Raw genomic sequence first — 14,824 nt, 5'->3', positions numbered from 1 at the left:
AACTTTCCTTTTGAAAGGGTCGGGAAATGTTAAAAAATCGAACCTTCCTACACCTAGCACAAGGACGACATTTTAATGAAGGCCCAGAGAAGTCATTCAGTGTAATCCGTCCTCCTCTCTGGGACACCTCTAAGCCAAGCTTTGGAGCCTGTTAACCGTCCTAACACACGTCCATAACTTACGATGTGGTTTCAGGGAGCATCGTGCGGGGATAATTTCTCGTGACGCGTCTGACCTCTGTCCGACCGACTGCGTTCCTTGCTTCCTCGCGAAACCCCGCGGTGGGGAGGAAGGGGAAACGCTTCATTCAAGAGCCAAGGTACTGCACGAGGAGACGTGGAGTGGAGTGAACCCCGAGAGGGGGAGATTGAACCCGGGGGGGGGAGGTAAACGTCCAAGGAGGAGATTCAGCAGAGGAGAAGGCTTCGGAATAAATAATGAACCGAGCTTTAGAACTTTGGAATTGGGAGAACTTGACTTCCCCATTATGATCCCATCCTTTCACCTATCCTTTTCCATCCTCCTCAAGCCCTCCGTAAGAGTAAGACAGCGCGTGAATGTGCGTATCCGCGTCGGGTACTTTCCGACCGGACGGTGGTGTTTTAGCCAACGCAAAAAATTTTTGCGGATATAATTACGTGTTGAACGGCCGATGTATTAGTTCTACCCCGATGTGGATGCATTTTGTGTCCTGCTTCGCTTAACGGTCGAGTCATATTCACGTATTGCGCCCGGAATGTTTGACCTCACGCATTGTTGGTTTCTGTTCTTTCGTGCTGATGGGTTTTTCAACTATCTTGCAGCGTAATTAAGCACGTTAATTTTCTGTGACTATTAAAAAGTTTTTACTTCTTTAATTTTAATGGAAGTGTTAAACGATTTGCAGGCCTTACGTGACAGGTTATAATTTAGTATCGTTTCGAAGCCAGTTCCACTCCTAAGCACATTATAGTATTAGGTTCGTCAAAGTTCATCCATAGATGAGACCATATCACGCGATACATTCTGTTTGGAGAAGTTCATTCGGCGGCGAATTTGAAAAACATTATTTGAGCCCACAGCCTTTACGTGGCTAGGGCATTTACCAATGAAACTTCCATGTCTGCTCGTTTCTTGTTCGTATATCCGATAAATGCACCAGGCATTTTGCTAGGTAAAAATTTTCACTTTGAAATTATGGTTTTCAGAACGCAACTTTTTAGAAATGGGTTATTTATTTCTTTTTACCTAATTTCTTCATTTACATGTAGTATAGGAAAAAGTATTGTTTTAGTTTCAACATTAGTAATATTTTAGAAAGTTCGACTTTGGAATTTAAATGTAAATACATGTCTTGGTATATTAGTCCTGCATTTACCGTTTTCTACCTTCTACCTACCCTTACCGTTCATTTAATACCGAGATTCTATGTGTATGCGATGCATATGCACGGTAACTTAGAGACCCTCAACGGGAGTGGCACGAAATTCAATATTTGCATTTTCTTCATAATTAAATGAAATAATCAGATATTGGTCAATGATCACCTACCGATATTAACCATTAAAACTAGTTTTTGACCTATTTGCATTCATATCAGGGACGTTAACATTTAAGATTTCTTGTTTTCGACTTTCTAATCCTTTAACGGGCAAAAAATCGTCAAAATTTAAGAGCAATTTAGAGTTCCGAAGGGTAAAAGAGCAACATTTTACATCCTTGCTAATATTCAAGTTTTTTCCAGCGATTAAATGTATGCTAAACTCAACCCGTGAGCCTGCTTTTTCCCGCGAATTTCTTAAAGTCGTCGTCCAAGCGCAGTTTCTTTCCGGTTAATTGCAAAACTTTCTTAATTTTCCCACTGTATTAGGGATCTCTTTCGTTAAGAAAAACCCAACAAAATCACTCTTGAACACCACCGACCATATATAGCTCACTAAAAAATGAAGGTAATAAGGGCAACTAATAAGAACACTGATAAGAGGGTTAGACGGTATGCTTGGAGTCTTGAAAATGAAACCTAATTCATTTCGACGTTAAGTGCCTCCATCTCTGTCTACATCATGTGTTGCGATCGTCTGGTGAGGAACTATTTCAGCGGGTTTTTAGACAGCCATTCATATAAGTATTTGTTTGAATCATTAATTAGCATGAAATGATTAATGATCTTAGGTTGAAATAAGGAAGGATTAACATTTCTTATTATTTGATAATGTTTCCTAATTGAATTTACTTGAATTTTGATCAAGGAGGACACAAGGGATAAATATTTTATCTTTTCGGAACTCTGTTAACCTTATTTCAATTATGGTCTGAAATGTTAATAATGCATTTTTAAGTTTTTCTTTCTACATTCTTCCTACTTTCCTACTTTGCATTAAATTAGCTACGGCCTTGGAGCAAAAAATAATGTAATAATCTTACTTTCTAGTCTACACATCTTTTATAATTGATTTAATAGTAAATTTATATGAAAATTTATTATAGAAATATGGCTACAGAAATATATAAAAATAAAATGCTACCTTATCTTTAAGGTATCGTAGGCTAAATGTAAGCAACAAATTAAAAATACATGAAAATAAAGGCCATGTTGCCTGATAAGAAGTAATGGAGAGTCATCAGGACAAGCTCAAATTGGCTCATTGAATTTTTGGGAATTAAATTTAATAATTAATCAATCGAAGATGAATTAAAAGTTAACTCTTTTAATAATAATTTCAAGCTCAAAATTAAGATAGTTTCAATTACTCAAAAGTCATCTTTATTCTTTCTCTATTGAGTGTTATTGCAATTATTTTGTTATTGCTGACAATTTTTTCAGTTTATGCAGGTGTTTTGGAAGAGCATTTAACACCCTCAAATCAATACTGAGGAGTAAAATTCTCCCTTTAAAATTGATGGAACCTATACCACAGTTCCTCGATTAGCTATGTGGTAGGAACATTAGCTATTTCTAGCTGATTTTTTTTCTTGATTCCATCAGTTAACTTTTCATCTTATTTTATTATGACAAGCAATTTCATTCCACGAATGAATCCCTGGAAATTTTGTTTAACTAGTAACAATAAGTAAATGAAATAAGATAAACGCACTATGGTAAATAATTTAACAAATAGAAACAATAAAATATGCTCAATCATTTTCAATAAAAGGAGTAGGAGAAGCTAATAAAAGGTGTACGAATTTGGAGATAATTTTTAATCTAGTGTGACAAACAATTCTGATTAGGCCCATACACATTCTAAGTAGATTATATTATATTTTAGTTCATTTCTCCTTGTTTTACGAATTATAATCGGAATAAAAATCGTCAACAAGTAAAATAGTAAAAAATAACAGATTTTGAATGGTACACGTGGTAATAATCAGTTTTTTGCACCTAAGAAAGTACCACGGTGTATTCTAGTGTATAAATATAAACCATATACACATTTATAAACTTTAAGGCTGGTTTGATGGGTGATGGCAGGGTTTACTTGACACAAAGTTCAACAGCCTTTGCAATTCAATTAATCAAAATTTTGTATCGAGCAACTTTCTGAAGTCATTACATACTAAAACAATATCTTGACTTAGGGGAATAAAATGTCCCCAAAGTGGATATTCGCATCGGAGTTCGCAAGTGAAAGACACCTAGCCGCTAAAGGAAAACAAATAAGATGGTCAGCATGTTAAATAATCCCATACCACTAGGCGCAACTGTGGTGGTTGGAACATGGAGTTGAAGGCGTCCGCCGACGAAGCACACAAGTGCTTAAATCACTCCATTCCAATTCGGAGGACATCTCCAGCCATTCGTACATCCTTTCCGGTGGCAAACCAGACAAATGCAGGTCTTGATCGCCCAGGTGGTCACGTGCAGGCGTATTTCCACTACACCTATCTGTTAGCATAGATTTTTGTACTTAGGTCTTTCACCTTTTTGACAGTATTTTGGTACATTGGTAAACAATTCCAATGGCACGGAAAAGATAAAGAAATGTGCTAATAATTGCTCAAAGGCTGAAACTTATAGACATATTGTAAATAAATGTAATTTAGAATTTTCATAGACACTCACATGAACATTTCCGCCTATTAAGGTCCATTGAAGAGTAAACTTAGTTATTACAGGTCCTAAATAATTATTAGTTCTTATAAAATTGAAAAAATTGATTTTTGAAATACTAGAGTTTCTATTAAGCAATTAAAAATTTTAACTGAAATTAAATATTGCAGTGTTAAGCGCAATGTTATGCGTTTCTTTCAATTTTATTATTTATTGATAAACGTACCTGTATAAGCTTCAGTGAGTTTTTGGCTGGCTTGGTGTTTTTGAGATTTTATACGACAAAGTGTATTTTCATGACATTCCAAGTGCGTGGTTCCCTATACATAATGATATTTCATTTCACTGGCTATTCTTTATATCTGATGATTGAAGACCTACATCCTTCTATATGACTGTTAGTAGTCTGCAGGTCAAAGGTTTTGAGTGGATCCTCAAACGTTTCATATGTACCACATAGTACCGTGGTAATATAAAAGTCTTCCAATTTATCCTTCAGATCAAGAGATCATACCTCCCTTCATACTGCCTAGGCTGTCTCTTCCCCCCTCAATTATTTTTAGCCAAAATTATTTCCTCTTTCCCGGTTGTTGACATTCAATTGCATCTCAATATCTCCTGCGACCTCTTTTCCTACCTCCTGCATGTTTTTTTCGAACCAAACTTCACTCATTTCGTACCATTCTTATCACTTACTCTTTCATCTTTGTTTTGGTTCATTCTTTTGTGAGACTAATTTCAATGAAAGGCAACTTTTAACGTAATATTAAGTTTATTTCCTCTGTGTCAGTGTGGAAGTCAAGCTCAACCTTAAGTTTCAGACGTGCGCGTAACCTTTCTGCATTCTGTGGTTCCCAAACTCTGAGTTCCAGTAATTGCTTCACGCTTCGCGTTCACTCATTTCACGAAATGCCATCGGAATGCCACCTCATTCGGAGCGTGCACGTTGCACCGTGTCCATCGCAGCCCGTTGCATCGGTGCTGCCCGTGAACGCACCGACGTGGGTTACGGGATAAGTGGGTGGTGTTGATTGCTGGGGGATGGGGCCGGAACGGTAAGCGACGCGTGTTTGACGCTCGGGTGCGGTGATGGAGGGGGTATTGAGGGTTCGTTCGCGTGCTCAGATCCACTTTCGAGGGCCAATTTCAGGGATCTTCCAGTCAAAGTTACAAGTCAATTTTAAGGTCCTTTGAAATGAGTATTATGCTGTCAAGCAAAACTTTCAAGTTCGCATGCTTTGCGATTCCCCTCATATTCATTGCCATAAACGTACCTCGAAAGTGCACATAAACAATTCGTATACTGACTTTTAGATTTGAGTAACGAGGTTTCTAGCGGCTACAGATAGAGATAATGTTTCGGGTATATTCTGAAGAATGATAGATAGGCGAACTGAAACCCGATTTGTAGGAGCTCATAGTCTTGTCGTGGCTTAATAAATCAACGTTAAATATTTAGGATATTTTACTTTAAATTCTAATCTAAACAACCGTAGTTGATCTAAGAATCCCAACAGAGGGTATTTAATTATAAAAAAATATATGTCCTTATGTTTTCACAAGTGAAGAGCGTTGAAAATTATGCTATATTTTGAAATGAATGCCGTAATTTAAGGACCCCATCGCACTCTGCAGTAGATGATTTTATGCTCGGGTATGCAAATCTGATGCTGTGCACCTAATTTTATTCATTTTTAATATTATTACTATTGGTGATCTATAAGTCAGGAGGTTTTGGATGGGCACCTGCTACCAAACGGTACAGCAACAATAATCTTGTCCTCTCACAAAGAAGCACAACCCGACATTTCAACTGTGCAGTAGGTCCCTCTTCAATTCTGTATACTTCCTTCTCCTTTCATTTCGTTCAACATCCATATCCAGCTCCTGCCCTTTCTTTGCTTTGTTAACGTATTCCTCTCTTTCACAGTATTCTACAACACATCCATTGCCAATCAAAATGCTCTGCATCCATCTTTCCTGTCTCCTTTGAACTAATCCCAGCAACTCCCTCTCCTCGCCCACCATACCTAAAACTTCCTCATTTGTTTTGCTTTCTGTCCACTGAACCTTTTTTATCATCCTCCAGACCCACTTTCAAAAGCCTTTAATCTACACCTATCGTTCTGATTCACTTTGGAGTAGATTTAAGGTAAAATGTCCCGTAAGGAAGCATATCGCACTTGTCCAAGAAACTGTTTCTCGCCCTTATTTTTTCAATCGTAGGTTAAAAGTATTACAGAACAAGATAGGGATGTATTGAGTAACTATTTGCAAGTTTATCGATGGCAGTTTTTAAAATTGAGCTCAAAAGCCCTATATCATGGAGCCCTCCTCCCGAACGGAATGAAAAAGGGAGTATGTAGTTATCGTCAAAAACTGGTACATGATATTAGGGTAGCCGTTTCGACGAGGACATTATTATGAACAAACAACTAAAATCTGGGCTAATGAAAATTTTATTAACGGTGTAGCGCTTCATTTTCGGTTCAGTGCTACATTTCGTGTTATCTTATACAATAATGTTTCTAAGAATCATAATGCTCGGCGACTTCATTTTAATAATGTGACGGATTTCTTGGAATAGGGAGGAATTTAGTTCTCTGTAAATCACCTTGATAATTGTTTGAAATTTCATCTTCTTTTAGTTTACTCAAAACTCTGCTAATAAATCCAGAAAAGAAAAGACCCCAAACATTTCTCTGGCTACTCCGCGGGCGGACTTGGAGGCTTCATCCAAAAAAAACATGCCTTTGGAAACTTTATGGATTTTATTTTTTTAAAGAAATTAATGTTTTTGACGCTCGATTTGATTATTAATATTTTAATAAAATGCGTATTCATGGCGGCGGACCAAGTATGAATGAATGACTGGAAAAGGTGAATGAGGAATATTTACATATATTTACGGAATGAAAACAACTGGGAATGGTGATAATAAAATACTATTGATAGTTTGTTCAAGAAGCTGAACTCTCTCAATAAAAGGGACTAGATTTAAAAGGCAATAATTTGGGTGTCGAGATATTTTAGGGACATTTTGCTGACTTTAAATTCCTTATTCTTTCCATTATTAGTCACTGTTTTGACCAAGACTAAGATTTTCAATCAAACATTACCTCATGACTTGTACGTTTCCGACTCCAATTCCTAAAAGTTAGCAAAACGCGGACAAAGTTTATGCAGCCAAATCCTATAAACAGTTGGAACAAATGAAAATTATCTAAAATCCGGGGAAAGGTAGGTTATAAAAGTATTCCTTTCGATTTTTTAGCCATAAACTGAGTAAATATCTGTTTGAAAACTAAGGACATATGTACCTGTATAATGCAATTCCAATGCAGGCAATATATCCATGAATCGGATTATGACCGAATCTGGTATTTAAAAGTGATGGCTGAAATCTAGGAAAAACCTTCTCTAATTTCAAGAAAAAGCAAAAAAAATGGCTATTAATAAGTTTTCAGACGTATTTATGTGTAAAGATTAATTTTTGTGCTCGAATTAACAATTTCCCTCAGCGAGCAGAATACTATTGATCATTCTTTAAGGCGATCAACGGATGCTATCAACAGTGGGAACAGACCGGTGGTTATCTAAGATAATTTCAAGCATTAATTTTGATTAAATCTTTATGATTAACTGTCATGATGCTTTCAAAACAGGGATATTACAGGAATGGCGTGATTCTCAAATATTTGGGATTGATTTCATTATTTTTTTTGGGTGTTCTCTCCCATTAAGTATAAAAATATTTTCTCGGTGATATTTTAATCATAATGTTTAATTCATGTTCAGATTTTGCCCGAGATCTTACCTATGTTTATCATATGGTAATGTTGTGCAAATAATGAATGGGTTATATTGAAATAAACGAAAGCTCGCCGTGTATATCGCTGTCTATGCAAACATCAAGCGGATTCATTTCCTTATATTTAGGTGCTTTTGGCATTTTTCGTGGATCTTTTCTCTAAAAAAAGTGAATCCCTTATGCCTACTTTCAATTCATTTAAGCGTGAATAAAGACTTTCACCATTAATCCTCCTCAAGTTCCATGTTCTGCCCGAGTATTAATTAACTTACACGATATGTATTGCCACCATCTGTTTATCATTATTAGAAGTTTTTAAAAGTATATAGTATTTACATTCTAAAAGAATCATTAAAATCTTCTAAATAGCTGGGAATATTTCATCAAATTTAAACAGAAAGTCAGGCAGATTCTACGATGGGACGATCTTGTATGGATAATATTTTTAGTTTTTGGGCAATGGCTGATACGATGAACTCTGTGGGTCATGAATTTTATCTAATACTTGTGGATCTTGAAATGGCTTACGATTCTGTACCTATTAGTCAACTTTGGAAAGCAATGGAACAGGTTGTTGACGAATCTCAGCTAGCATCACATAATAAACAGTGTATTCTCAGAGACTGAAGAGTCAGTTTATATTGGGAGAAGCTCTCTACTTCGTTCCGATCAGCAAAGCAAAACTTTCGTGAAGGGCTTGTCTCAAAAATAAGTAGAATAAATTTGGGAAAAATAGAATTTGGAAATGTAATTTATCTATCATATATTCGGACTTTATTTTAAGAAATTTAACCAAAAAAACAAGCGTTCAGAAGTGTCGTTTAGAGATACGTTCACTTTCTAATTTAGAATCGCGTTGATAATATGGTTTTTATGTAAGAAACACGCGTTCGGTGTATGATATTTTTGATATCTTATGTGTATTTTTTGTCTTTTGAAGGATTTTCAAATGCACCAATTGGTCGTCCAAATTTTTTCAAGAACTTAATGTTTGAATTTTTCGCCTAAAGCCAGTGCTGGAAAGTTTGCATCGCTCAATGTGAATTTTAAGCCAAAATTTGGTATTTTAATTACGAAAAATAATTGCCAAAGAATTTCCAAACAATAATTTACTTTATTGTAATTCATGCTCAACAAGTTTGGGTTTTTATTATATTTCTTTGCCAAATTATTGACAACATTTATGTGAGCTGAGTTTTTCCCACGATATCAACTTAAAAGCATAAAGAACAACTTTTTTACATTTCCATGGAATAAATAAATATCATTCCAGGGTAAGGGTATATTCTACCGTTTCAAACTTAACTTCCTGGAAGTATTTGATATCCATTTTTAAACGTTTTTTAATTTTCCACAGAATTTATTTTAAGATAAAACGGGTTTCACCGACTTGCGGCATCATCAGCTACAAATTTCATTTAAATGTAGCACTAGGATATATGTATACCCTTAGGACAAGAGGAAGGGGATAGCTACGATTAGGGGAAAGGAGGGGTAGGATGTCGAGGGGGGGGTTCGGGGCTATTTGGGTAAGGCAAGAGGCGGTGGTGCCGTGGCTATGACGTGGCATTGGGTAGGGCGGGGGCGATCAGGAGCGTTAAAGGGTTGGTTTTCTTTTCCTCAAGGCTGTTTTCTCGGAAAGGAGTGGGGAGGGTTGTGGGTACAATTGCTCATTACCAAGAGTCATTTTGGTGTCAGCTTAGTGCCTTCTTATCTCAAATAGCTCTGGAGTAGGGGTCTCCAAACTACGGCCCGCGGACCAGATGCGACCCGCGAAGCCTTCTGATCCGGCCCGTTTTTCTGAAACTAAAACTACGAGGAGAGAAAAATATAGCTTATGATCTATACAGCCACCTAAAGGCCATAATAAATAAATTTGTCTTGTTTTTGGAACAAGAAAAGGCAAACAGCTTTACGCTTTTTCAGCAGTGCAGGTATTCATGAATGAAGCAACAGCTGAGTTCCCCACGTCCTTAGCATGCGAGATCATCAAAAACTTCCAGCTACGGTTTCAAGCGATTTTCTGACTTGAATTCGAAGACATAAGAAGTGAGACTGTTCAGATGAATTGCAGCCGGAGGTCATTGAGTTGCAAGCAAATGACCACCTCCTTAAGGACAAGTTCAAAGAAGGACTTGTGGGTTGTTTTCGTTTTTGTCCAAGGAAGACTTTCCATATGACGAGCCTTTTGCATCAAAGTACCAGTCAATCTTTGGAACAACATACTTGTGTGAAGAAACATTTTCAAGAATGAAATACGTGAAGAGTAATTTGTGAACAAACTTGTCTTATGTCTTGTCTTGTCACTGTTGATGTTAGGGACATCGAATTTTAAGCCATTTTGGCATCCAGGATACAATTTCACCGTTCCCATTAAAATATATTATTCAATATTAACGGAATAAAAAATATTAAATAAATAATTCAAAACAGCTTTTATGCTTTAATTCTTTTTTATTTGGACCTCGAGTGTGTAGTGGGCCCCAAACTGCTGTTTGATAATTAATGCGGCCCTCGGGCTGAGAAGCTCAGAAACCCCTGCTCCAGAGTATCCATTTTTAGTCCCTCGTGTAGAATATGCAGTATTCCGGGTGAAAATTACTATATTGGTTGGATTCTATTATATGTTTTGCAAATAGGGAGTTGGAATCTGGTTTTTGTGGCAGATAGCATGCTCTTGGCTCTTGTCTTGAAATTTCTCCCTGTCTGACAGACCTTAGAGCTATTACAACTATCTCAAATCAGTTAATGAATTCCTGATTTGAAAATTTTTTCCTATTTGTGTTTATCATCAGCTATGAGTTGGAGGGAGTAAGAGGTGGATATAAGGCTGCTTTGAGTGTGGTAGGGTGTTGATTGGAGATCTTATAGGTGATACCTCCCAGGAATGGGATAAGGAACCACTGGAAATCTTTCAATTTCGTGGGCTCAGAGGAGGGTATTATATTTATGGTCATTGCTTTTTGCTAATTATTTTTTAAATTATTGATATAGTCATCTAAAAAAGGTACAAAAATAATTCAGTTTTGCTTTTGCGACAGAATGGATTGACGGAGAATTTAGGGATAAATTAAGAAAAAAAATGTCTAGCTGCGAAAGAGCAAGTTTTTATGGTACTTAAGAGTAAAAGTCTTCAGGACCCGTCGAAAAACTACGTTAAAGTATTTGGAATACATATGGATGAATTTTTTAGCTCTCTGAACCTCATTTGGAGCACCTCAATATGCGATTACTACCCGCTGGGCATCACTGCGTTAAGGCACGGCGCCAAGAAATGTGGGGAAACTGGGCACGGCAATCCAAACCCCGCGGGAACTCCTTCCCTGTCTCTCCTGTCCAACGGCCTGCGAGTGTAGCTCTGCCTCCTCTTTTGCCCCCTTCCTTCCTGCCGTCCCCTCCTCTTCCCCAGGCTCATATTTCCCACTCGGCGAGAAACCGCATCCCCTTTATTTTGCACCCTTGTCCCCATTCCGGCACCTCCTTACTTAACGCCTTACCTCATCTCGTCCCCACCGACATAAAACCCATAGCCCTTCCTCCCTCCTGCGCCCCCCTCCCGTACCTTTAGCTGTCAACCCGACGCCCACGCGTAGGGGTGTGCCCGCCATATCTTCTTTCCGGTTTAGGGGGTTGCATGTCCCGTGCCGGAAATTCCAACTCGGCATCCCAGCCGACTTCCTACTCTGCGCTCAATCCAGGCAAATATCGAGGTAATTTTGGCCGGATAGATACTTGAATGTGTAGAATTGATGCATAAAGTTGCTTAGTATGCTCCGAAGTACCATTGCATGTATACAGGGGTAGAAATACTATATAACCAGGCTATGTGGCCCAGTGATGCAAAGTTATATATATATATATATATATATATATATATATATATATATATATATATATACTGTATATATATATAACCAACTTAGTATTAAAGCGGTTGAGATATATATGAATAAATTTCAAATTTTCACTAAAAGATGTAATATTTTAAGTAAGGTACATGATATCTTAAAAATTGCTCCGATTTTGGTCCTTAATATTCGTATAAATAATATTCGAATAACTGATTCCTATTCTTTTTTAAATTTCTGCGTAGATTAAGTTGAATAAAAATAATTTTATCAAACGAAAATGTGCAAAGATGATCTCCACGATCAACATGGCTAAAAGATTGAAGAAATTTATTTGTCTCAAAATTATAATTGTGAAATATTATCATTAGAAAGCTCAAGAGGAGTATCATTACATCACATTTGTTGGGCATGTATATAAGCTATTAATTTTGTTAGAACTTGTTTTATCGGAAACAATGTCATAATATTGTTAGAAATCTTTGACTTGGGAAGATTAAGGTTGGCTAAATTGGTTTTAGTGAACCATTAAGTTTTTCTGACTGCATTTATTTGTATCCAAAACTATGAAACTCATTTTTTAGTACTTTTTAATTATCAATGGTAAGCTTATCATGCATCCATATATTACCCTGTTTGCCGTCACGAGGACGTAATGTAAAAAATGCCATGCCATTTGTTATCAGAGCCATTCTACCATGTATCAGTATAATATAGTATAAAATTTTACTTTAGATCAGTACCCATTTATTTATTTGCTGCTAAGATGGACCATGCGAATGAAATATAATTCCTTATTTTTCCGGTCTGCAATTTGCTTTAATATCTCGTTCTGTTACAGCCTACTGTTTCCATCAAGAGTTGAAATTATTTCCTCTGTGTCAACGTTTAACTCACGATTTGTATGTACCTAGTAGTTCAAGTCGTGTATTTAATCTTCGTGCCATTTCCATGACTTTCCATACCAGCCATCTTAAGGTTCCCTGGAGCGAAGGGGCGAAGTGCAGGCGTGGGGAAATGGAGGAAGCAGGTTGTGGAAGGAGCAGGCTGGCTTTTAGGAGGCGAGGTTTTCTTGCAGCTCCGAGGCATATGACTAGAACGTGCTACATTCCGTCTAAGTAATCCCAAACTTCTCTTTCCCACTGTCTTACATTATCCCTGCGGGCTCATCCTTTTCCACAGGTCAGTGGCGATAAACTAGAATGTATTCCAGAATGTCACCCGCCGGTTTGGGTCAACACAACCTATGTGGGTGGGAAGGATGGGGGTGGATAGGAAAGCCAACCTGCGCTATGTCTTCACGCTCCATTCAAGACGCATCGCAGGACTAACTCACATTGGCCATGCTACACAGATGAAGTTAAAGAATCTAATTGTAAAATAAAGACGTAAAAAATTAGTTACATTTTATGGCTACTGTTTTTGGGAATTTTCTTGGACTTAAGCGTTTCAATACCACCATGGTACTTGATGAAGTCTTAATTTTTTTTACAGAAAAAGGAAATAAATTTGGGGACAAGTGAGAAGAATTTTTGAAGTCGCTGTTTTGCTACATTATTCTTCTTTTAGTGGGTGGTCAAAAAAACTTATCAACTTTAATGGCTTTAGTTGTTTGAAATTCACTTTACATCAATTATGTATCTAGCTATTTATATTGTTTCAAATATAATTATGAAAACGTTCTTCTACAGTGTATCGGTTGTTAATTTAAATATTTATTTGAAACACACAGATTACCATAATATTTAAAACTATACATTCGGTATGCTAATAATTTGAGTTTCTATGAAAACGAAAACATAATATAGTGTATTTTAAACAAAGAACAGTATATTAACAGAGTAAAATAATATCTGTCCTACTTTAACTTATTTGCTAATAATTTTATTACAACTGTAACTTTTATAGCGCACGCTCATGATTTTCTGAACGAGTCCTAATACCAAGCCGGATATGGGTGGCTCCAAGAATTGCAAAGTATTGCGTAGGTATAGATGTTAATTCACCTGCCAAAGTTCAACAAATTTTTAAGAGGGGTAATTGAATGAACAAAATGTTTTTTCGTGAGATTTAAAATTTAGATAATTTTGTTTATTCGCCCATGAGTACCTAATGGTATACTCATGTGCTTTGGAAGTTTTTTCCATTGAGCTTAATGGCATTCACTTCAGTGATAACATGCTCTGATGTTATATGAATCCAGTCATGTATTTTCCCTGCCTTGATTACCTATAATTGAATCATATTCGAATTTCGTTTCAATTTAATTCTTGCACACCGTCGTTAAAGTGGTCCCTCCAGTTCATTATAAGGTTTTAAATGTCATAAAATCACTTAGTAACAGATTTATAAAGATATCTCAGTTATATTATACATTAAATGCCCCAATTTTTTGTATCGGCATTCTAAAAACGGTAGTTCAGCGACGGCTTTTAGCAAAGTGCTTCTAATTCAGGTCGCATGTACAGTGCACGTTGAATCAATTCACTTAATTGAATGGAAATAAATTGTGCGGGGAAAAATGAAATATTTGTGGCTTCACAAGAGTGGATGTTATGACTAAGTATTCTTGAAACGTTTTACATAAAAAAAAATATATGTTTATATATATATATATATATATATATATATATTTATGAATAAATTCTCAGGAAAAACTCAATGGATGAGTATGATATATATATATATATATATATATATATATATATATATATATATATATATATATATATATATATATATATATATATATATATGCTTTCGTAGACGTAACACGGAAGTGCCGAATAGTACAATACACAGTAACACACAATATAGAAACACAAAAAAAAAAAGAAGAACACTCACACGTTATTTCTTGATATTTCGACGGAAACAATCCGTCTTCCTCTGAAGATATAGAAGTAATGACTGCTGGAGTTGTTGAGGTGAGGGGTGCGAGAGAAAGGGAAGGGGGCCAGGAGAAGGGGAGAACGGGAGGCGAAGGAGGGGTGAGGGTGGGCTTCCACAAAGTAACAATTTTAGGCCACTCCCATCAGTGAACGACATTGAGGCCCGGATGCTGATAGGCCATACAGATGTAAATGAATGCCATTTCAAGTGTTTTTAATTGTATAGGGTTATCGGATGTGGGAA

The 14,824-nt window shown here is 36.5% G+C and overlaps 1 protein-coding gene across 1 annotated transcript in view; it reads left to right on the top strand.

Annotated features, from left to right (window-relative positions):
* The window catches only part of LOC139696847 (uncharacterized), a 48,441-nt gene that overhangs the window by 4,493 nt on the left and 29,124 nt on the right, over positions 1-14,824 (top strand). The window lies entirely within an intron of this gene.

The sequence above is a fragment of the Hetaerina americana genome, unplaced genomic scaffold (assembly GCF_022747635.1).
Source record: "Hetaerina americana unplaced genomic scaffold, ioHetAmer1.1.p SCAF_7, whole genome shotgun sequence".
Classification (NCBI taxonomy): domain Eukaryota; kingdom Metazoa; phylum Arthropoda; class Insecta; order Odonata; family Calopterygidae; genus Hetaerina; species Hetaerina americana.
The sequence above is the reverse complement of the archived record's forward strand: the minus strand, read 5'-3'. Positions and strand labels throughout refer to the sequence as shown.